Here is a 22,887-nt window from a genome sequence, read left to right as displayed (position 1 = left end):
CTCAGCAGTTAAACAAACAGAAACACACAATTACAGGCTGAGGTCCCTGAGGGTCCAATTCCCAGAAGTCAGTACAAGTGGGAGCTATGGTGGAGCTTAATTGTGTGGTGCTGTGCTGTGTGTTTGTGCAGGTTAGACTCAAGGGTCACATGCAATCAACAGGAGAGAAAGCGAGAGGCAGGGATGTTGAGATCAGTAAATCTCAGGAGGTACAAGGTTGATGGATGCACACATACACAACACGTGAACTGACTGGAAAAATGTAAGGATCCGATCGAATGGATCAAGGACTTTTGACACCGTTAAACTAGAATGAGTTTGTTTTCATTCTATTACTATGGTTGACACACCAAGGGCAATTCCACATTTCTTAAGTTTGGACATCACAGCGCAGCACAGTAGACACAGTAAAGTACAGTGCAGTAAAATACAGCACAGAACAGTAGATTAGGGTAGAGTTCAGTACAGTGCAGTAGAGTAGAGTTCAGTACAGTAGAGTTCAGCAGAGTGCAGTAGAGTAGGGTAGAGTTCAGCAGAGTGCAGTAGAGTAGGGTAGAGTTCAGTATAGTGCAGTAGAGTAGGGTAGAGTTCAGTATAGTGCAGTAGAGTAGGGTAGAGTTCAGTATAGTGCAGTAGAGTAGGGTAGAGTTCAGTATAGTGCAGTAGAGTAGGGTAGAGTTCAGTATAGTGCAGTAGAGTAGGGTAGAGTTCAGTATAGTGCAGTAGAGTAGGGTAGAGTTCAGTACAATGCAGTAGAGTAGGGTAGAGTTCAGTATAGTGCAGTAGGGTAGAGTTCAGTACAGCACAGTAGGGTAGAGTTCAGTACAGCACAGTAGGGTAGAGTTCAGTACAGCACAGTAGGGTGGAGTTCAGTACAGCACAGTAGGGTAGAGTACAGTACAGCACAGTAGGGTAGAGTTCAGTACAGTGCAGTAGAGTTCAGTACAGCGCAGTAGAGTAGAGTTCAGTACGGTGCAGTAGAGTATTGTTCAGTACAGTACAGTAAAGTAGGGTAGAGTTCAGTACAGTAGGGTAGAGTTCAGTGCAGTCGAGTTCAGTACAGTGTAGTCGAGTTCAGTACAGTGCAGTAGAGTAGGGTATAGTTCAGTACAGTGCAGTAGAGTAGGGTAGAGTTCAGTACAGTGCAGTAGAGTAGGGTACAGTTCAGTATAGTAAAATAGGGTAGAGTTCAGTACAGCACAGTAGAGAGTTCAGTGCAGTAGAGTATAGTTCAGTACAGTAAAGTAGGGTAGATTTCAGTACAGCGCAGTAGAGTAGAGTTCAGTAGAGTATAGTTCAGTACAGTAAAGTAGGGTAGAGTTCAGTACAGTGTAGTAGAGTAGGGTATAGTTCAGTACAGTGCAGTAGTGTAGAGTACAGTGCAGTAGAGTAGGGTAGAGTTCCATACAGTGCATTACAATGTACTGTACTGCGAGAGAGAGAGAGAGATTGCTGAACATAACAGTATGCGAGTGGAAGTGAGGACAGTAGCAGGTGACCCAATTCCGCTACCAATTCAAATTTTAATCACAAAATGTATATCAGTGAAATCACTAACTAATTGTCAGGTCTTCAATTACTTGTTAATTCTTCAAGAATGTTAATTCTAATCAATCTTCCTTTCTTTTTCAGCTTCAGACCAATGCCTACTTCTCACTTAAAACATCATTTTTTGTTTTTAAAATAGCCTTTAATTTGACACCCAATTTGAAATGCTCTTATGAACTAGTTTTTGTTGATACATGTTGGTTCTCATGGGTACTTTTTGATGGAAATGCCCCCCCCCCCACACACACACCCGTATTATCCTCCATTGAGCTCCCACCCACTGGGCACACACTGGTTGAATCAACTTTGTTCCCACGTCATTCAATGGAATAGATGTTGAATTAACATCTGTGCCCAGTGGATGTCTATATGCCATTATAATATGGAGTGGCTGTCTCTTCAGAACAATTACACAGCTCTTTTTTACACTGACAATTTTTCGAGCAGGTGTGGGCATCTGGGGCCTGGGTATGATGGCACTTAAAAGTAAACTGGAAACCAGGGAGTGGAGGGTCGACTGCACACCTTTCAGGACCAACAAGGTTTGGGAGGAGAGCCCATTTTGCTATCCATCCTCAAGATGCCACCGCCACCGGGCCCAACAGTCCACCCCGGATCAACATTGGGGGTTTCATGTGCAGATACATCCCTAGTGGCCGTGCACTCAGCACCCATGTCACGTTGTTGCAACGTGTCCCCTTGGAATTTGGAGATATTTATTTCTGCACCTTGGCGGTGTTCATAGAGGGGCCTGCCTGGAGGCCTCGGTTCAGGCTTGGTTCTCAGAAGTTTGAGGAGACTCAGACTTGGTGCATGGATGATCAAGTAGGTCGAGTTGCTATTTTGAAGAACAAAAAAAAAATGTACAAAAATATTTAACCTTTATTTAACTTGGCATGACACTTAAGAACAAATTCTTATTTACATTGACGGCCTACCCTGGCCAAACCCTCCCCTAACCCAGACGGCGCTGGGCCAATTATGCGCCGCCTTATGGTACTCCCGATCATGGCCTGTTGTGATACAGCCCAGGATCAAACCAGGGTCTGTAGTGATGCCGCTAGCAGTGCCTTAGACCGCTGCGTCACTCGGGAAATGCCATGTCATTTCACTGTGCCAAGATGGTGGCCTCCTTAAAATTCTGGCGTTTATTATTATGGCGGTGACCTCTTCAAAGAATTATGGTTTAATCGTTGTGGAGACACAATTTGAGAGGTCAAGTGAGTGTAGCATCATGCAGCGGGGTGATGGTTGTGACTGAATGTGGCCTGTGTGTGTGTTTATGTGGGAGTTTTGTCCGTGTATGTGTCTCAGTGTGTAACCTCCATGTCCAACAGGGCTGTTTTGACACCAGGCACTTCAGTGAAGCGATTTCCCTGAGTGGGGACTTGATGCTCTCTCGACTGAAACTGAACTAAAAATAAACCTGCCAGCTGCTTTCTGATGCATTTAGGCCAGTGGGTACAGAGAACCGAGGGCTGCACAGTATGACATAACATGGGAGAGTTGGGGAGGGAGGCTGTGTGTGTGTGTGTTGAAATCAAAGACGTGCTTCATGAATTTTGGGCCATCCACTGACCACTGCCATTTGAAAATTAAGAAGGCAGGCCATACTAAATTAGGAAATAAAAATGATTGGCATGGAAATGGATACTGATATGGAGGGGGAAATTAAATTAGTTGCAACAAATCCACTTATCAACATACCTAACTAATGTCCTACAGTAACCTTTTAACACAGACTACCAAAACAAGAATCACAGCACATCAATCGTTCCAATAAGAGTAACAATCAAACTTCAAATGCATGAAATAGGTCTGCTACAACAAGCTTTACATTGTAACACTGTTGTCATGGTAGCAGGGTAACACACAACACAGCAATGGGGTGAGAATATCCTATACATTCATGAAGATGTGGCCGCCAACTTCAAAGCAGCACCATTCCACTAAGGGTTAAAGGTCGCAACCGGAGGTGCCCAAACAGAAGAAGCAGTAGAGCAGCAGCTGAGAGCCCTTACCCAGACGTCAGTGCTTCAGAAGGTGTCAATGCCACCTCCCAGATGTCATTAGCGGCAATATTTCACACATCCACCAAGAGGAATCCAGGTGGCCTCTAAACCATTTCAAACCAGCGTCACGTCTATAGGCCTGAAACGTCAGCATACGTGTGAAGGTTTACAACCGACCTGGGAGCTCCATGTATAGAGCGTGACTTGTTTGGGTCGTGTCCAGAGGGGAGAGAACATTTTGAAACTGGAGGTAGACTACCTGAATTTATCCATTATGAACACACACATTTCCCCTTTCTGTTGCAAAATGTTCCGCTACGGTGTGCCCTGCAGAACATGACCCTGAACTGAGGTGAACTACACCATAAAACACTTTATGCAGCCAGTCACATATTAGGGGTTAGCATTTTCAGTCGTATTTACCAGTTGGGGGAGTGCGGGAGCTTTGATTTTCATTGCCTCAACATGGCTCCTGAAGTCCCTTGTGCGACATTTACATAACTTGATCCCTGACCTTTGAGTGGAACCTTTCCCGCCCGAGGCTGGGCCTCCACTGGCTGTCATCACGAGGCCAACAAAAGAGACATCTGTCATCCATCAACAGCACACAGGACTGGAGCAAAACTCCAGGGATGGTATGTCCATGTCCTGAACACATGAACACAACCTTTCCTCCATGCGAAACTGAGTAGGTCAGCAAGCAACCCACGGTGAAAAACATTAGCCATCATGACTGAATACATGATCAAAGTAATGATGGCTCCAAACACTGATCTTCAGTCAGTTTTGCATTCACCCACCTAATGGTTATGGTTAGGCAACAAAGCCACTTTGACACGACTTTTGTTGCAGTTGCAGGTTGCAAGTGACATCTCAAGCAACTGTGCTGATACATGAAGGAACTGAAGCACCATTTCAATGGCATGCAACATCCATTCAAAATGAAGCTGCTTTTGTCATTTAATTCCATATGGTTTTGGAATTCTCCATTACCAATGTCATCTGCTGCATTACATCGTGATTTCACAAAGTATGGGATTTTAATGAATGAATCCTTTATCGTCCCATAGGTAAATTTGCTTGGCAACCTTACATGCATTTGTTCTAGACATACATATCACATCGGACTCCAGTAAGACTAGCTGTCACCATTGGTGTTATTGGCACCTGATCCTAATAAAATAAAATAAATCACAAGACACTTCACTTAGCCTATACACAACATACACCAAATGTACAAAACATTAGGAACACCTGCTCTTTCCATGATATGGACTGAGCAGGTGAATCCAGGTGAAAGCTATGATCCCTTATTGATGTCACTTGTTAAATCCACTTCAATCAGTGTAGATGAAAGGGGGAAGACAGGTTAAAGAAGGATTTTTAAGTCCTGAGACACAAATTGAAGCAGTTCTGAGGGCAAAAGTGGGGGTGCAACTCAATATTAGGAAGGTATTCCTAATGTCTGGTATACTCAGTGTACAGGACATACTTCACAAGACACAGACAATATTAGTTGGTAGGTCATTTTATTGTCCTTCTGTGTTAAGGAACCTGTTGCTGGTTGGTATGAGGGGTAAACTCTGTGCATAAGATAATCTCTACCCCAACCTAATGATAGACTGCTAGTGTCTGGGGTTCAATGCTCTGCTTCGCTCTCTGATCAGCTCTGTATTATTGGGAGGAAATGGATTCATCATGATTTCCATCCTCCCCCATTCTCACAATCAATGAACCAGACCCTGGGTCTACTGTGACACACACATGAGGAAGGGAGAAAGGACAGGAGACAGGCCCTAGGACCAGTGTGTCTGGGCTAGCTCAGTTTGGTTGCCTACTGTGGCATCCCTGAGTTGTTCATCATTCTGGTGGTTGGCAAGGGAAAATAAAATATTTCACTTTTTCTGGTAAATACAGTTCCTAGAGATTTATACATATGCTGTTGTTGACAGGAAACGTTGTGTAGGTGAAGCCGGCTATATTGAGATATGGTTATTTTCCGTTGCTAACCACCAGAATGATGCACAACACTGGGAGTTCGACCAATGCACACACTCCAGATGTTGTGTCCCAAAGCTAAGGCCATTTATGGAAATTGCCTCCCTAGCAGCAGGTCACAGACAATGGCTGTGTCCAAATAATCTCTCCTTCCTCCTGAAGTGTGCACTCGTTCACTGATCCCCACAAATTTAAAAGCATTGGATTGGTGTTGGAATGGGCTAGAGGGAGTTTCCATACACCAGTCATTTCCTTTTAAATACATGAAGTAAACAAGTGCACACTTCAGGAGAAAGATCATTTGTACGCACCCCTGTTGTGTGGGTGTTAGTGGCTTCTACAGACAGGAGTGAGTTTTTAGAAACCACTACTTTACAGCAAGGATCCACTTAACCTCATTTAACCTAATTTATCCTTTCACTTCTGACACTGCATCCTAGCAGTCAAGGGGGGAAAAAATCTACTACCACAATCTAGGCCAATCTACTCCTTCCACCCAAAACATCCTAATGTGAGTAACTAGACATAATTCAAATGTGACTGATATTACACAACGCTAAGAATTCATATATTTAGGAGGATAAAAAAACAAATCAGATGTTATTGGTCTCATATTTAGCAGATGTTATTGGTCACATATTTAGCAGATGTTATTGCAGGTGTAGCTAAATGCTTGAGTTCCTAGCTCCAACAGCGCAGCAATATCGCACAAATTCACAAATCTAAAAGTAAAAGAATGGAATTAAGAAATATATAAATACTAGGATGAGCAACGTCGGAATGGCATTGACTAAAATACAGTAGAATACAGCATTTACATACAGTTGAAGTTGGAAGTTTACATACACTTAGGTTGGAGTCATTAAAAACTCATTTTTCAACCACTCCACAAATTTTTGTTAACTATAGTTTTGCAAGTCGGTTAGGACATTTACTTTGTGCATGACAAGTAATTTTTCCAACAATTGATCATACTTTTTGACCATAATGACCATCGTTATGTTTGGAGGAAAAAGGGGGAAGCGTGCAAGCCGAAGAACACCATCCCATCCGTGAAGCACGGGGGTGGCAGCATCATGTTGTGGGGTGCTTTGCTGCAGGAGGGACTGGTGCCCTTCACAAAATAGATGGCATCATGGGGACGGATAATTATGTGGATGTATTGAAGCAACATCTCAAGACATCAGTCAGGAAGTTAAAGCTTGGGTCTTCCAAATGGACAATGACCCCAAGCATACATCCAAAGTTGTGGCAAAATGGCTTAAGGACAACAAAGTCAAGGTATTGGAGTGGCCATCACAAAGCCCTGACCTCAGTCCTATAGAAAATGTGTGGGCAGAACTGGAAAAGTGTGTGCGAGCAAGGAGGCCTACAAACCTGAGTCAGTTACACAAGCTCTGCCAGGAGGAATGGGCCCAAATTCACCCCACCTATTGTGGGAAGCTTGTGAAAGGCTACCCGAAACGTTTGATCCAAGTTAAACAATTTAAAGGCAATGCTACCAAATACTAATTAAATGTATGTAAACTTCTGACCCACTGGGAATGTGAAGAAATAAATCACTCTCTGCCATTATTCTGACAATTCACATTAAAATAAAATGGTGATCCTAACTGACCTAAGACACGGAATTTTTACTAGAATTAAATGTCAGGAATTGTGAAAAACTTTGTTTAAAAGTATTTGGCGAAGGTGTATGTAAAGTTCCGACTTCAATTATATGGCATGAGTAAACATTATTAAAGTGACCAGTGATTCCATGTCTATGTACATAAGGCATCAGCCTCTAAGGTGCAAGGTTGAGTAACCCTGAGATTTCAAAAGCATGACTAGAGAGAGACTGTCAACAAATACAGCAAAGAGATGCTGTTTCTGAGTGAGTTCGTGTTTAAGTTCTTACTCAGCACTGTCAACACTTTGTATTCAACACTTAGAACCCATAAAATGCATGTTTGTCCTATTTCCACTCAGCGCTACAAGAAGCAGTGCAGCAGTAATGAATGAGTAGGAAAGTGTATCTGTTGGCTTGCGTTATTATTAGCAGCTTGGGTCTATTTTAATAGCAAGGAATATTTCATTTTCTCTGGTGATAGGAGTAACAACATGCATTTTCTCTGGTGATAGGAGTAACAACATGCATTTTCTCTGGTGATAGGAGTAACAACATGAATTTTCTCTGGTGATAGGAGTAACAACATGCATTTTCTCTGGTGATAGGAGTAACAACATGCATTTTCTCTGGTGATAGGAGTAACAACATGAATTTTCCCTGGTGATAGGAGTAACAACATGCATTTTCCCATGCGGCAGAAATAATGCGGTGCGACACGAGTTTCGCCATCAGGTGGAAGATGGTGTCCTTTTTGGTCAGTGTCAGTGGAGGAATGGGAGAGCAGAGGGATGTTGAGAGATGGACCCTCTGCTGTTCTCTCCCTCCACTGAGACTGACCAGATGCAGGCACCATCAGCCCAGTAAATAAAAATCTAATTATTTAAAATATATGTTCACTCAGCTGTGCCTCACAAGTTATACAACAATGGATCCTATCACCAGTGTGATCATATAGCCTACCTCAAATTTTGAAACAACAATGCATTGGCAGATAAATTCAAGCAAAGCCAGTGTGCGGTGGTAATTTATTGGGCCTATAGCTTACTGCACAAACCTCATTGCCACAGTACTGTTTTTAATTGGTTAACCTGTTGAAACTCTGGGGGCGCTATATCATTTTTGGATAAAAAGACGTGCCCGTATTAAGCGCAATATTTTGTCACAAAAAGATGCTCGACTATGCATATAATTGGTAGCTTTGGAAAGAAAACACTCTGACGTTTCCAGAACTGCAAAGATATTTTCTGTGCGTGCCCTAGAACGTGAGCTACAGGCAAAACCAAGATGAAACGGCATCCAGGAAATGAGCAGGATTTTTGAGGCTCTGTTTTCCATTGTCTCCTTATATGGCTGTGAATGCGAGAGGAGTGAGTCAGCCCTTTCTGTCGTTTCCCCAAGGTGTCTGCAGCATTGTGACGTATTTGTAGGCATATCATTGGAAGATTGACCATAAGAGACCACATTTACCAGGTGTCCGCCCGGTGTCCTGCGCCGAAATTGGTGCGCAAAAGTCAGCTCCAAGTATTTTTCCACAGAATTCAGAGAAGAATGCAGGCTTCCACGAACGATATACCAATGAAGAGATATGTGAAAAAACACCTTGAGGATTGATTCCAAACAACGTTTGCCATGTTTCGGTCGATATTATGGAGTTAATTCGGAAAAAGTTTGACGTTGTAGGTGACTGAATTTTCGGTTCGTTTCGGTAGCCAAATGTGATGTACAAAACGGAGCGATTTCTCCTACACAAAGACGCTTTCAGGAAAAACTGCACATTTGGTATGTAACTGAGAGTCTCCTCATTGAAAACATCCGAAGCTCTTCAAAGGTAAATGATTTTATTTATTTGGTTATCTGGTTTTTGTGAAAATGTTGCGTGCTAAATGCTACTCAAAAATGCTAAGCTAGCTTAGCATACTCTTACACAAATTAGTGAATTGCTATGGTTCAAAAGCATATTTTGAAAATCTGAGATGACAGTGTCGTTAAGAAAAGGCTAAGCTTGAGAGTAGGCGCATTATTTTCATTTTATTTGCGATTTTCAGAAATCGTTAATGTTACATTATGCTAATGAGTTCAGGCTATAACTGTATACAGGTTTTTTTCATAGCCAAACGTGAACAAAACGGAGCGATTTGTCCTACACAAATAATATTTTTTTTGAAAAACTGCACATTTGCTATGTAACTGAGAGTCTCCTCATTGAAAACATCCGAAGCTCTTCAAAGGTGAATGATTTTATTTATTTGGTTATCTGGTTTTTGTGAAAATGTTGCGTGCTAAATGCTACTCAAAATGCTAAGCTAGCTTAGCATACTCTTACACAAATTAGTGAATTGCTATGGTTCCAAAGCATATTTTGAAAATCTGAGATGACAGTGTCGTTAAGAAAAGGCTAAGCTTGAGAGTAGGCGCATTATTTTCATTTTATTTGCGATTTTCAGAAATCGTTAATGTTACATTATGCTAATGAGTTCAGGCTATAACTGTATACAGGTTTTTTTCATAGCCAAACGTGAACAAAACGGAGCGATTTGTCCTACACAAATAATATTTTTTTTGAAAAACTGCACATTTGCTATGTAACTGAGAGTCTCCTCATTGAAAACATCCGAAGCTCTTCAAAGGTGAATGATTTTATTTATTTGGTTATCTGGTTTTTGTGAAAATGTTGCGTGCTAAATGCTACTCAAAATGCTAAGCTAGCTTAGCATACTCTTACACAAATTAGTGAATTGCTATGGTTCCAAAGCATATTTTGAAAATCTGAGATGACAGTGTTGTTAAGAAAAGGCTAAGCTTGAGAGTAGGCGCATTATTTTCATTTTATTTGCAATTTTCAGAAATCGTTAACGTTGCGTTATGCTAATGAGCCTGAGGCTTTAGTCACGATCCCGGATCCGGGATGGGGAGTTTCAAGAAGTTAATGTTGCAAAGGCTAACATTTTTTAAGTCATATTAATACAAAATCTGAGCAGTCGATCTCGGCATGCATTTTGACTCAGAAAGTGATCTTGACTCTGAAAAGGTTGGTGACCACTGGCCTAGTGGTTAGAGCGTTGGGCCAGTAACCAAAAGGTTGCTGGTTCGAATCCCTGAGCCGACAAGGTAAAAATCTATCGTTATGCCCCTGAACAAGGCAGTTAAACTACTGTTCCTCAGTAGGCTGTCATTGTAAATAAGATTTTGTTCTTAACTGACTTGCCTCGTTAAATGAAGGTTAAAAAGAAATGTTTAAAAATGGAACATTAGCAAGTAATATACTCTGAAGCAGTGGATGGTGTGCACGCCTCGAGTTGGACTAGAAGTCTACTGTGACGATGTGCGCTGAGAGTCGGGAAGCAAGTTCAGGGAGTGAATGTTTTAATAAATAAAACACAACATAATACAAAACAAGAAACAAGAACAGACATGAAACAGAAACATGAACAGACATGAAACAGAAACAGTAATGCCTGGGGAAGGAACCAAAAGGAGTGACATATATAAGGAAGGTAATCAAGGAAGGTAATCAGGGAAGGGATGGAGTCTAGGTGAGTCTGATGACGCGCAGGTGCGCGTAACGATGGTGACAAGTGTGCCACTCCCCGGCGCGTTCGGCTCCAGCTGCAGGACGCCAACCCAAGGGATGATCCATGGGAACCAGGCGGCTGCTTAGTATGCTCTTACCTTCCAGTGGATGGAATGAGCTGGGGCTCAGCAAGTTATTTAGAAGAGGTCTGCGCGAGGAGGACAACCGGACATCTCCCAGACGATCAATGAACAAGGTGACCTTCTTCGTCAACACCATGATTAGCTGGCTCAACTGGGGACGGCCATGAAAGAGGTTCTCCACAGTCTACAACGTCTCAACAGGGGAGGATATTCTAGAGCCAGTCTACCCAAAGAGTCAGCGGAGGATATTCTAGAGCCAGTCTACCCAAAGAGTCAGCGGAGGATATTCTAGAGCCAGTCTACCCAAAGAGTCAGCGGAGGATATTCTAGAGCCAGTCTACCCAAAGAGTCAGCGGAGGATATTCTAGAGCCCGTCTACCCAACGAGTCAGCACACCAGCCCATTAAGCAACCTGCTCAGGTCGGCGATGCCTGTTTATCCCTCCCGGAGAAATATGACGGGACACCATCCAAATGCCGTGGCTTCCTCCATCAGTGCTCCCTCTATTTCGCACATCAGATGGGAGCTCCCACCACCGAGAGGTCTAAGGTTGCCGTGGCTTTTTCTCTGCTGACTGGGTGGGCATTGGAATGGGCTACGGCCGTCTGGAAGAGTGGAGAGGAGGAGCTCGAGTCTTATAAGGGGTTCGTGGCTCTGTTTAAATGGATTTTCGATCATCCTTCAGAGGGCAGAGTTGGAGGTGAGCGTCTGCTTCAGCTCTAGCAGCGGAATCAGACGGCTGCTGAGTATGTGCTTACCTTCCGGTCAGTAGCAGCTTCCAGTGGATGGACGTTATTTAGAAGAGGTCTGCGTGAGGAGGTCCAGATGGAACTGGCCTGCCGAGATGACAACCTCACCCTGGACGCACTCGTTGGGATGACAACCTCACCCTGGACGCACTCGTTTGGATGACAACCTCACCCTGGACGCACTCGTTGGGATGACAACCTCACCCTGGACGCACTCGTTGGGATGACAACCTCACCCTGGACGCACTCGTTGGGATGACAACCTCACCCTGGACGCACTCGTTGGGATGACAACCTCACCCTGGACGCACTCGTTGGGATGACAACCTCACCCTGGACGCACTCGTTGGGATGACAACCTCACCCTGGACGCACTCGTTGGGATGACAACCTCACCCTGGACGCACTCGTTGGGATGACAACCTCACCCTGGACGCACTTGTTGGGATGACAACCTCACCCTGGACGCACTCGTTGGGATGAAAACCTCACCCTGGACGCACTCGTTGGGATGACAACCTCACCCTGGACACACTCATTGGGATGGCCCTCCGTCTGGATAACCTCCTCCGGGAACGTCGGCATCTACATACCTTCTCCCTCCTTCGGCGGGTGTTCGGGATCAGAGCCTGAACCCATGGGGGTAGGGGTTATGCGCGTTATGTCCGTTACTTCAGAATCAGGGGTCCACTAAAGCAGAGGGACAGTCACGTGATGTTACATCACCTGGACCAGGAGTGAGTATTCCCTCTACTGCTCTTCATGTTAGACTCTTTAGTACCCATCACTCTGACTGACTGTCCCTCATGCCCTGTGTCCACAGATGTAGTGGATTCCGATGTCACGGGGAACAGACCCTTGCCTCCTCTCTCAATATTACTACCTACCCGCTCTCCTCTCCTTTTCCAGTTCAATGTCTCAAATGTCGGCCTCTAGGATCCAGAACCATCACACATGACCCAACCACTGACCCTCACGTGGAGCCAAATCAACGGGAAAACATCCCCTTCTTCATCTCCAGTACACCCGTTCACAAGATCATCCTCAGCCTACCTTGGTTTCAGCAGCATGACCCTACCATCTCATGGTCAAGGATGAGAATCACTGACGGGTCACCTGAATGCCGGAAGACCTGCTTTCCTGTCCCCTGTGGTTCCACGTTGGTTGAGAGTCCTGTGGTTGCCCTCCAGCCCAACATCCCGGAGGAATATCAGGATCTAAGGGAGGTATTCTCCAAGACCCGCGCTACCGGTCTCCCTCCTCATTGCCCCTGGGACTGTGCCATCGACCTGTTTTCCAGTGCTACACCTCCGAGCAGACGCATCTACCCTCTGTCTGTGGCTGAGACCCAGGCCATGGAGGACGACATTCAAGAGGCGTTATTTTGTGACGATGTGCGCTGAGAGTCGGGAAGCAAGTTCAGGGAGTGAGTGTTTTAATAAATAAATGCAACATAATACAAAACAAGAAACACGAACAACGCACAGACATGAAACAGAAACAATAACACCTGGGGAAGGAACTAAAGGGAGTGACATATATAGGGAAGGTGATCAGGGAAGTGATGGAGTCCAGGTGAGTCTGATTATGCGCAGGTGCGCGTAAGTAATGATGGTGACAGGTGTGCGCCATAATGAGCAGCCTGGTGACCTAGAGGCCAGGGAGGGAGCACAAGTGACATCCATTCCGAATACCTCTTCTCCATATCTTGGAGCAGCCTCTGGGATAAGTTTGATTGCCCTAGAGGGGTACGAACAAAGGATCCAATTCGGGAAAGTCGTATTTCTGGTCGTACTGCTGGTGATATCCAAAAGTTCTTTCCGGCTGTACACTACTGGTCAAAGGTTTTAGAACACCTACTCATTCAAGGGTTTTTCTTTATTTTTACTAGACATCAAAACTATGAAATCACACATATGGAATCATGTAAGTAACCAAAAAAAGTGAGGTGGGGGAGGGATAGCTCTTGAATGAGTAGGTGTTCTAAAACTTTTGAACAGTAGTCTATAACATAAAAAACATTATGAGCTAATAATGTAATACTGCAAAGTTGCTTAGGAGCTAGAAGCAGAGCTGCCATGTCTGTCAGCGCCATCTTCTTAGCAGCTTTAGCCTAGTGGCTGATTTCTGTTTTTTTCCAAGTGCCTCAGACGCCACAGGACCACATTAAAACCTCTACTTGGCATTTGTCACCAATGCCGGCCCGGGCGTCTTCAGACAGAACACCCCACAATGACTAGGTGTGTGTTACTGTTAAGCAGGGGGGCTTTGGGTGTCTAGGTGGCACAGTGAGTCATTCTGTGTGTGTGTGTCTGTGTGTAATTCCTGTGTTACGTAGAGTCTGAGGAAAACAGGTCAGTCAGGCTGAGTCGTGACTAAACACAGACACCAGGAGTCCCTCCCGTTCCCTCTCTCTACCAATCTCGCTCTCGTTTCCCTGAATTGTAATTTAGTCAGCTATTACAGAATTGTCTCTCAGTGTGCAAGCAGAGCGGCAAACAGATTTCTCTGACAGTGCTCACGACAATGCTCACAGCAGCTCCTCTGGGTCCAATCACAGCCACAAGCAGTGCATCTTTACAGCCCTGAACCAACTCAGTTGAAGTTTCCCCTATGGTCAGATCTAGGATCAGCTTCCCCTCCTCCAATCGTAATCTAAAACATAAGAGGAGAAAATGCTAAACGGACTCCAGATCAGCGTCTATGGGCCACTTCAGCCTACACTAGTCATATCACTTTGCTTGAGGACTCTGAGAAGAGGGAATTCAAATCACACTAAAATTAGAGGATGGGTGTTTAAAGATCACTCATTCATCACAACAACATACTGAATGCAGGTGCTATGTTATGGAGAAAACACACCACATTAAAAGTCAGTCCATTTGCAGTCTGTTCGCTTGCTGTCTGCGCGGTGTGTTATAGTGACCGCCAGGGGGAAACAGACAGACATCATTTTCGCCCGTTTCTACATATAGAATCGGTTTGCAAATTAGTGCTGGCACTTGAACAGAGGTGCCTACCAGCCTGGCCGTGCCTTTTGGTTAAGTAAACATTGGCTATAGGCCTTTAAATGAGCAGATTTACATGTAGTGTACATGGTGAACGTCCATCACAATCACTACCTTTGTTGTCCTCCACAGATAAATCTGACCCGATTCCAGTCATTGTTTTGAATCAAGATTGTTTTTAACCTTGTGTTCACTTGACTGTGAACTGTGTCAAAGCCAAGGCTATTGATGCAGAAGAACAGGCCCAGAGTTACAGGCAGACACACACACACTATACTCAACAACAGCAGAGCACCACTTCCCCTAGTGATCGATCGATCAATATATCTATATATAATATAATATATATAATAATTTTGCACGCCCAATTTTTCAGTTTTTGATTTGTTAAAAAAGTTTGGAATATCCAATAAATGTCGTTCCACTTCATGATTGTGTCCCACTTGTTGTTGATTCTTCACAAAAAAATACAGTTTTATATCTTTATGTTTGAAGCCTGAAATGTGGCAAAAGGTCGCAAAGTTCAAGGGGGCCGAATACTTTCGCAAGGTACGATCGATCGATCGATAGAGTGGGTGAACTAAAAGCAAGGAGGATGGAAAATAGATTATAGGAAGAGGGAGAAAGAGATGGATTGAGAGTGAGATCATTCCAGAATATGAAATAAATTGAGAGGGAGCGAGAGAGAGCGGGATCAGAGAAAGGAAAGACAGTGAAAGAGATGAGCTAAATGTAGGCTAGAATGAAAGGGCTGGGGATTTGGCAACAAGAGATTTCTCTCTCTCTGTATGTATTTTTATTTGACATTATAAAATCTCTTTTTCCCCTAGTTGCTCTGGGAGTCAGAATTCCCACAGCTATCAGTAGGTCAGGACTATCCCATCGTGGTTTTGGTGAGTCCCCCCCCCCCCCCCCCATGTTGTCAGTAATGGGTCAACTGTGCGCTAAGGAAAGTCCTGGTAGTTGAACTACTTGGCTCAAGTGGTCAAGCTACACTAAGAGCTGCTCAGGCTTCTCGGGGATCGCCTCGTCACACACCATCGCAGAGGGATCGCCTCGTCACACACCATCGCAGAGGGATCGCCTTGTCACACACCAAAATTGTCCTACTCCACTCACTTGCTCCGGCTTTGGGCAACACCACAGCTTTGATTCAGAATCCAAAGGAAGCGGCTCACATTCTGGCTGTGTGTTCAAATGGATATTCCCATTCCCTGCAGCTGGATGATTTCAAATGACACACACAAAGCTAGGCTAATGACACGGAGCTTCCTGTTTCAGATAGTCACAGCCGGTGCCCCAATCTGCATAGAAAACACCATGTCTGCATTTCAAATGTAACACTATTCCCTATGAGGGCTCATAGGGCACTGGTCAAATCTAGTGCACTATATAGGGAATAGGGTGACATATGGGATGCGCAACATGAGAGAGAGGAAAGACCAGGCAGAGTAAACCTACCCCCGTCCTCACCCCACTTCTCTGCCATACAAATATGTACGTATTATGTACGTATTACGTACACAGCAAATTATACTGTACTCAACTCTACAGTACTGTATTGTACTGACCTATACTCTACTGTGCTCTACTCTATTATCCAAACTTCTATGATAAGTTTAGATTTGTACTGACCAAATTTGAACTACTTTTCAAAGAGAGAGAGACACAGAGAAGAGACAGGGGGAGAGAGAGCGAGAAGAGACAGGGGGAGAGAGAGAGAGTGAGAGAGAGAGAAGAGAGACAGGGGGAGAGAGAGAGAGAGAAGAGAGACAGGGGAGAAAGAGAGACAGGGGTGAGAGAGAGAGAGAGACAGGGGGAGAGTACATGTGTTCATGTGTTCTGTACATGTCTTGTGTTCATGTGTTCTGTACATGTGTTCTGTACATGTCTTGTGTACATGTGTTCATGTGTTCTGTATATGTCTTGTGTACATGTGTTCATGTGTTCTGTACATGTCTTGTGTACATGTGTTCATGTGTTGTGTACATGTCTTGTGTACATGTGTTGAGTACATGTGTTGTGTACATGTCTTGTGTACATGTGTTGAGTACATGTCTTGTGTACATGTGTTGAGTACATGTCTTGTGTACATGTGTACATGTGTTCATGTGTTCTGTACATGTGTTGAGTACATGTGTTCTGTACATGTGTTGAGTACATGTGTTGAGTACATGTGTTGAGTACATGTGTTCATGTGTTTTGTACATGTGTAGTGTACATGTGTAGTGTACATGTGTTGAGTACATGTGTTGAGTACATGTGTTCATGTGTTCTGTACATGTGTTCATGTGTTGTGTACATGTGTTGTGTACATTCTGAAACCATAGCGTTGTCAAAAAACTTACAGAACCAAGTCCATTCCACCACCCCATCCTGTTACCACCCACCTCCCGAGAAAAGCCTGCTCTGTTTTTCATATTACTCAATGTGACTCGGTTGAGCTTGCCTCGCTTAATGGACCAATAGAATAGTCCCAAAACCATGCTCATCTTCCATTCCAGACACACAAGATCAAACTAGCTCAACATATTTAAAAGATTTCAAATAGTATTTGATTTTGAACCAAGGTCTGAATCTGATACATTGGATAACAGCCATCTGGACAATTTGAATGAATCCTGGTGAGATGACAGCAGGGAGGTCTGACCCCACCGTGGGACGTTTCACTATGGCAACTTCTTGTCATCTTCATCCAATCTTTTCAACTTCCACATGCTTTCCAGCAAGCATAGAGTTGTCCCAATAATATGTCCTTTCTCCTGAAGTGTGCACACTTCACTAATTCCCACAAACCTAGAAGCATTAGATTGGTGGAGGCATGGGCTGGTGGGAGTTTCTACTATTTTTCTTATATCAGTCATTTCAAATCAGTGAATAAGTGCACACTTTGGGAGGAAGGAGAGACATGGACTCCGTAGTGTAAAACAGTCTCACAAACATGCAGCCAACCCAATGGTGGTGCACAAGGGGTTAAGGTTAGGATGAGCGTTATAGTTAGGGGTTAAGGGTTAGTGGTTAGGTTTAGGGTTTGGGTTATGGTAACGGGTTAAGGTTAGGATTAGCGTTATAGTTAGAGTTAGGTTAGTGGTTAGGTTTAGGGTTTGGGTTATGGTAACAGGTTAAGGTTAGGATTAGCGTTATAGTTAGGGGTTAAGAGTTAGTGGTTAGGTTTAGGGTTTTAGTCCAGCCACCCATCCTCTGCATGTAACATTATATAAACAAAATATTCTCATATTTTACAAAATGAATACACTGAAATGTCCTACAAAAATTAAGAACATTTTATAAATGGGGCCCAAAAACTGGCGTCACCTAACGAGAGCCTAGTTAAGACATTGCTTCCTCATCATCATCATCGCCACCACCATACCAGCCTGCTTTATACACAGCCCTAAAGGAGGTCCTCCCTAGTGTCCTGTTATCCCTGGTTATACACACAGAGAGTACCACTAACACCGCTGGGGACAAACTGTTTTTATTAGAGTCAGTGGCGCTAGGCTGGGGTTGGAGAAAGTACCATGTTTTGCCCACTAGATGCCCTTTCATCTATTTTGCTGGTTTCTTGTGTTTATTTAATGGATTACAACATTTTCTTTGCAACTTTGGGTAGAAAACAAATAGCTTTTGCTCATCGTGAAAATAAATGTTGGGGTCAACCACACAGGTCAAGCCAGTCCTCCATGAAAGGAATTCAGTTCGCAAATTGATGGACGTCATGACTCATGATGCCTAAGTCAATAAATTACATTCAATGGGAAAAGATATGCTGCAACGGGTAAACTGGTGAGAGACTCAGAGACAGAGACGCAGGCAGGCAAATTATTAGAACATTACTGGCATTTACAATTAATTAAACAGATGGATTTTGATGGGTATTTTTGTATTATTATGCTAATTAGATTTCCACGCGTACATTGACTCATACCATTACAAAACACTATCCATTGTATGTTTGGGACTTTTACCATTGAAGACTATAACATTGAAATCATTAGAACTGCTATAGCCCAATGGTTTAGTCGTTTACCAGGAATGGGCCAACTAATCCAGAACTTTTTTGAAGGGAATAAACTACACACATAGGGGACGTTTCCTGGACACAGATTTAGCCTAAGAGAAGGACAAACTGAATTGCTTTCATGGAGGACTGGCTTAAATTGTGAGGTTGACCACACAATTTATGTCATCATGAGCAAAAGCTATTGGATTTCTACCCAAAGTTGCAAAGATGTGATCTATCTATAATGTTGTGATCTATATAATAAACACAAAAGACAACATCGATAAAAGGGTGTGGCGGGTACAGCAGCATCTAGTGGGCACATTATGTTCATTACGTACTCATTTATATATGGTAAATAATAAATAATGCATGTGACTTCAATGGCTAATTTCTCTGAAAGGGGAGATGGGGGGGTGAACGACCAGATTCACAGGGAATACATGACATAATATAAAGAAGCAATACTCCAAGCCACAGCTACATACTACTTGTCAGACATAGAGAACTGATACGATATACTAGTTGTTTGGGTTGGATTAGCATGGAGGTCTGTGGGTGGCTTTTGATCAGTTTATTGAATTCCCCATGTCTTACTTAATGATAGGAAGAAGTTTGGCCGAATTAGATGTTAGGTACTATATTTAATTAATACTATATGAATCCTATAAATTAAAATAACTCATTTGGGTGCAATCAACTAGCTTAATCTCCCCGATCAAATTATATTTCTACAAAATAATGTGTCAGGAACACTAATCTTATCTGTTTCTGACTAACAAACCAATTCCAACACAATCTGAGTCGGAATCCTCCTGTGCTTTTTGAGGTGGAACGACCCACTGATTTTGTGGAAGTCGCTGTTTATTTTCTGAAAGACGAGATGTTGAGCAGCAACTTCACAACTGGGCTGAATACGGGGTTGTGTTCATTAGGGACTAAGAGAAAGAAAACAAGTGTTTCTCATTGGAAAGGTACAGAGCTGAATGTAGAGTACAAATGCAGAAACAGGCTAAATTAGGCTAAAATAACAGGGTTGTGTTCATTAGGGCAGGGTTTCCCAAATTCGGTCCTGGGGCCTCCCGCACAGTTTTTTTTTCTCCCTAGCACTACACAGCTGATTCAAATAGCCAACTCATCATCAAGTTCGAGGACCGAGTTTGGGAAACCCTCCATTAGGGCACAAGAGAAAACAAGTGTTTCTCATTGTAAAGTTTAAGGTAGTATCTCCCTGTTTCACATTATTTTATACCATTATGTGTCTACTGAATACGACCCCGTCCTAAACGGAGCAGCAGGCATCTGGCCAAGACCAGACCTCAAAAACAACCACAACTAGACGTCTGGAAGCATCTTGTACGTCATTTAGACTGAGTGGAGAAAACCACTGCTCTCCTGTCTCTGGCATGGGGACAGGGGGTCATGTGGACCCTTTCGAAAGAGAGGGAATTCTCATTGGCTCTACAGGTAGGACCAAAGCACTTGGTATAGCTTCCTTGTGAGGTCCCTCTCGTGGTGGATGTGTAGAAGAGCTTTGTGGCCAAGCAATTCTCACTGAAATCCCAAAGAAATGCAGCAATGTGTATATGTAGAGATCACATTTCAATATAAAAGTGTAAACCATTTAAGAGCACATAGAAACAGCCCAACTCTTGATTCACCGGAATTTGTATTGGAGGACAAATTGCACCACATACTCCTCTTACGCAGTGGTAACGAAAATTCTATTGTCTATATTTCTATTATTTCAATCACTTTCCTATGGAAGATTGACAGTTGAATTTATAACAATGGATATCCCCACTCAAGTCAACATTATCTGATGTGTGGACCTAAAAACATATTTGTGGTGCCATTTAAAATGTTAGTACATTTATTAGCCAAAACATGACACCCACCCTGTATTCAAGAGTATGCCATGTCTCAACTGATGGCAGGCACAACAAACACCTCAATTTATGTAAAATAGGGTCCAAGTTACAACATACACCCCCCCTTACCGTCAGAATAGCCTCAATAAATCAGGGAATAGTCCAAGGTGTCGAAAGCATTCCATGGGGATGCTGGCCCAAGTTCACTCCAAGGCTTCCCACAGTTGTGTCAAGTTGGCTGGATGTCCTTTGGGTGGTGGACCATTCTTGATACACACGGAAAACTGTTTAGCATGAAAAACCCAGCAGCGTTGCAGGTCTTGACACACACTATATATATTTTTAACCCGTCTCCTCCCCTTCATCTACACTGTTTGAAGTGGATTTAATCAGTGGAATCAATAAGGGGTCATACCTTTCACCTGGTCAATTTATGTGATGGAAAGAGCAGGCTTTTAAAAATGTTTTGTACACTTTTTTTTGATAATTGCTGTTAAAGTTTTTTTAAATGACAATTTAAAAGAAATATATAAATCATAAAACAGTTTAACAAGCCTGTTTGTCAGCTTTCAAATTATTATCAACCGTTTATATTTTCCAGTGATGAAGACATGGATGGGGTATTGAAAATGGGTCAATTTGAGCACCTCTATCTCAGGAATGTTTTGGCATTCAGGTCCAAAAAGTACATTTGTGACCACTTCTACTATGGGGCAAACATGTAGGCCTACGGAAGGTTTCGTTCAAGTCAAAAGGGATGCAGCCAGAAAGTGATTGAAATCATATGGAATGACCTTACTTACAATCGACGTTAGTTTCATGGTTGAAGAATAAAATAACCTGCAAGAACTGCCCTAATTCTGCCTTCAATGATTGCAACAATGCTGCAAATGTCCATCGCCCACAATACATTGTGACATAATGTCGTCTACATGGTGGTTACAAAGTAGCAAGACATTACACGATCCTTCCACTCAAATGTTACATTGTATCGCATTGTTGCTACTTCAACAAAAAAAGAGATAACAGAACAAGAGACGTGGAATCATGTTTAGACTGTCTGCATCGGCCGCATTCGATTAGTCGTGATTGAGAACTCTATACAATCTCAAGTTCAGTCGCCATCTAATCAATCGTTATCATTTCAAACTTGCTTGCCACTAATTTAATAGGTTGTAGCTAATGTTGCCAAGCTACCCTGACCAAGAAGCAGGAAGACACCCAGCACTGTCGTAGGCAGAACGCATGCATCGCATAGCGATCTCAGCGCATGGCTGTTTGAAATTGTCATAACGTTATATTTCGAGCTATGTGCAGCAGTCGGGCCGGCAATAGACTATTTGTCAATAGAGTAGTGTCTAGACAAGTTATTAGCCTACTGGTGTAGGTTTGTGATTAGTAGTTTACTCACCAGTCGTTTTCTTGCTGATACTACCGGTAGGTCCAAGGTGGAGTATTGGGTTCATGTGCACTGACGTTCATCCCACGAGCTACGTGCGTCAGTCAAGAGTCTGAATGCATGATTTCGGGACAAATGGGAAAAGAATGAAGTCGTTATTGCGGGAATTCAAATCGCCGGCTGGACTGGGCTACACAAACTCTATGCTGTGGACCACCAGATGGGCTCCCGAGTGGCGCATCGGTCTTTGGCACTGCATCTCAGTGCTGGAGGCGTCACTACAGACCCTGGTTAGATTCCAGGCTGTATCACAACCGGCGTGATTGGGAGTCCCATAGGGTGGCGCACAATTGGCCCAGCATAGCTAGGGTTTGGCTGGGGTAGGCCTTCATTGTAAATAAGAATGAGTTCTTAACTGACTTGCTTAGTTAAATAAATATTTTAAAAATTACTTGCTTAGTTAAATAAATATTTAAAAAATAAAATGCACAGGACTTGGAGATGACAATGGATATTTCTCTGCAGCCCTATTATAGCCTACTAATGTGATGAGTTCAAGCCGGTTCAAGCCCATGTAGGCCTAGCCCATTTAATATTACCTAGAGCTTTCCAAAAACACAATCTTCATAGTCGTGAAAAAATGAAAAAAATATAATGTTAATTATTTATAGACTGGACATCACTGCAGGGTTAACCTAAAGTAGCACGCTGTATTGAAACTGCATTGGCAGGCCTGGCCTATCAATCAGCCTACAAAATATCTCAGTGGAGTCCTAGAATTGAGGTTACTTTTCGCTGAACAGTAGTTCATTTCCTGTCCAACATTTCCATCTAGTGAAGAATTGTTGAATCACATTCAATCGCATGTTAGGATGGAGAACGCAATACAAAGCAGGCTTGACTAAACTATACACAGGAAAGAAAAAAAGCATTTAGAAAACAGTCCCCTGTTTATCTGCTTTTCAATTATAGGCTAAAGCTGTGAGTGGCAAGGCAGCACTTCTCAGCATTCCGCATGTTATAGTCCTGTGAA

General features: G+C 43.2%; 1 protein-coding gene across 1 annotated transcript in view; it reads right to left on the bottom strand.

The window, feature by feature from the left end:
• The window catches only part of LOC135549680 (protein tyrosine phosphatase type IVA 3), a 68,551-nt gene extending 46,597 nt beyond the window's left edge, over positions 1–21,954 (bottom strand). The window contains exon 1 of the mRNA XM_064979873.1: positions 21,867–21,954. The gene's annotated coding sequence lies outside the window, so the exon portion shown is untranslated. The remainder of the gene's footprint in view (positions 1–21,866) is intronic.
• Positions 21,955–22,887: the final 933 nt, after the last annotated feature.

This window comes from Oncorhynchus masou, chromosome 12 (genome assembly GCF_036934945.1).
Source record: "Oncorhynchus masou masou isolate Uvic2021 chromosome 12, UVic_Omas_1.1, whole genome shotgun sequence".
NCBI lineage: Eukaryota > Metazoa > Chordata > Actinopteri > Salmoniformes > Salmonidae > Oncorhynchus > Oncorhynchus masou.
Note: the sequence above shows the minus strand (reverse complement) of the source record. Positions and strands in the feature narration are given on the sequence as shown.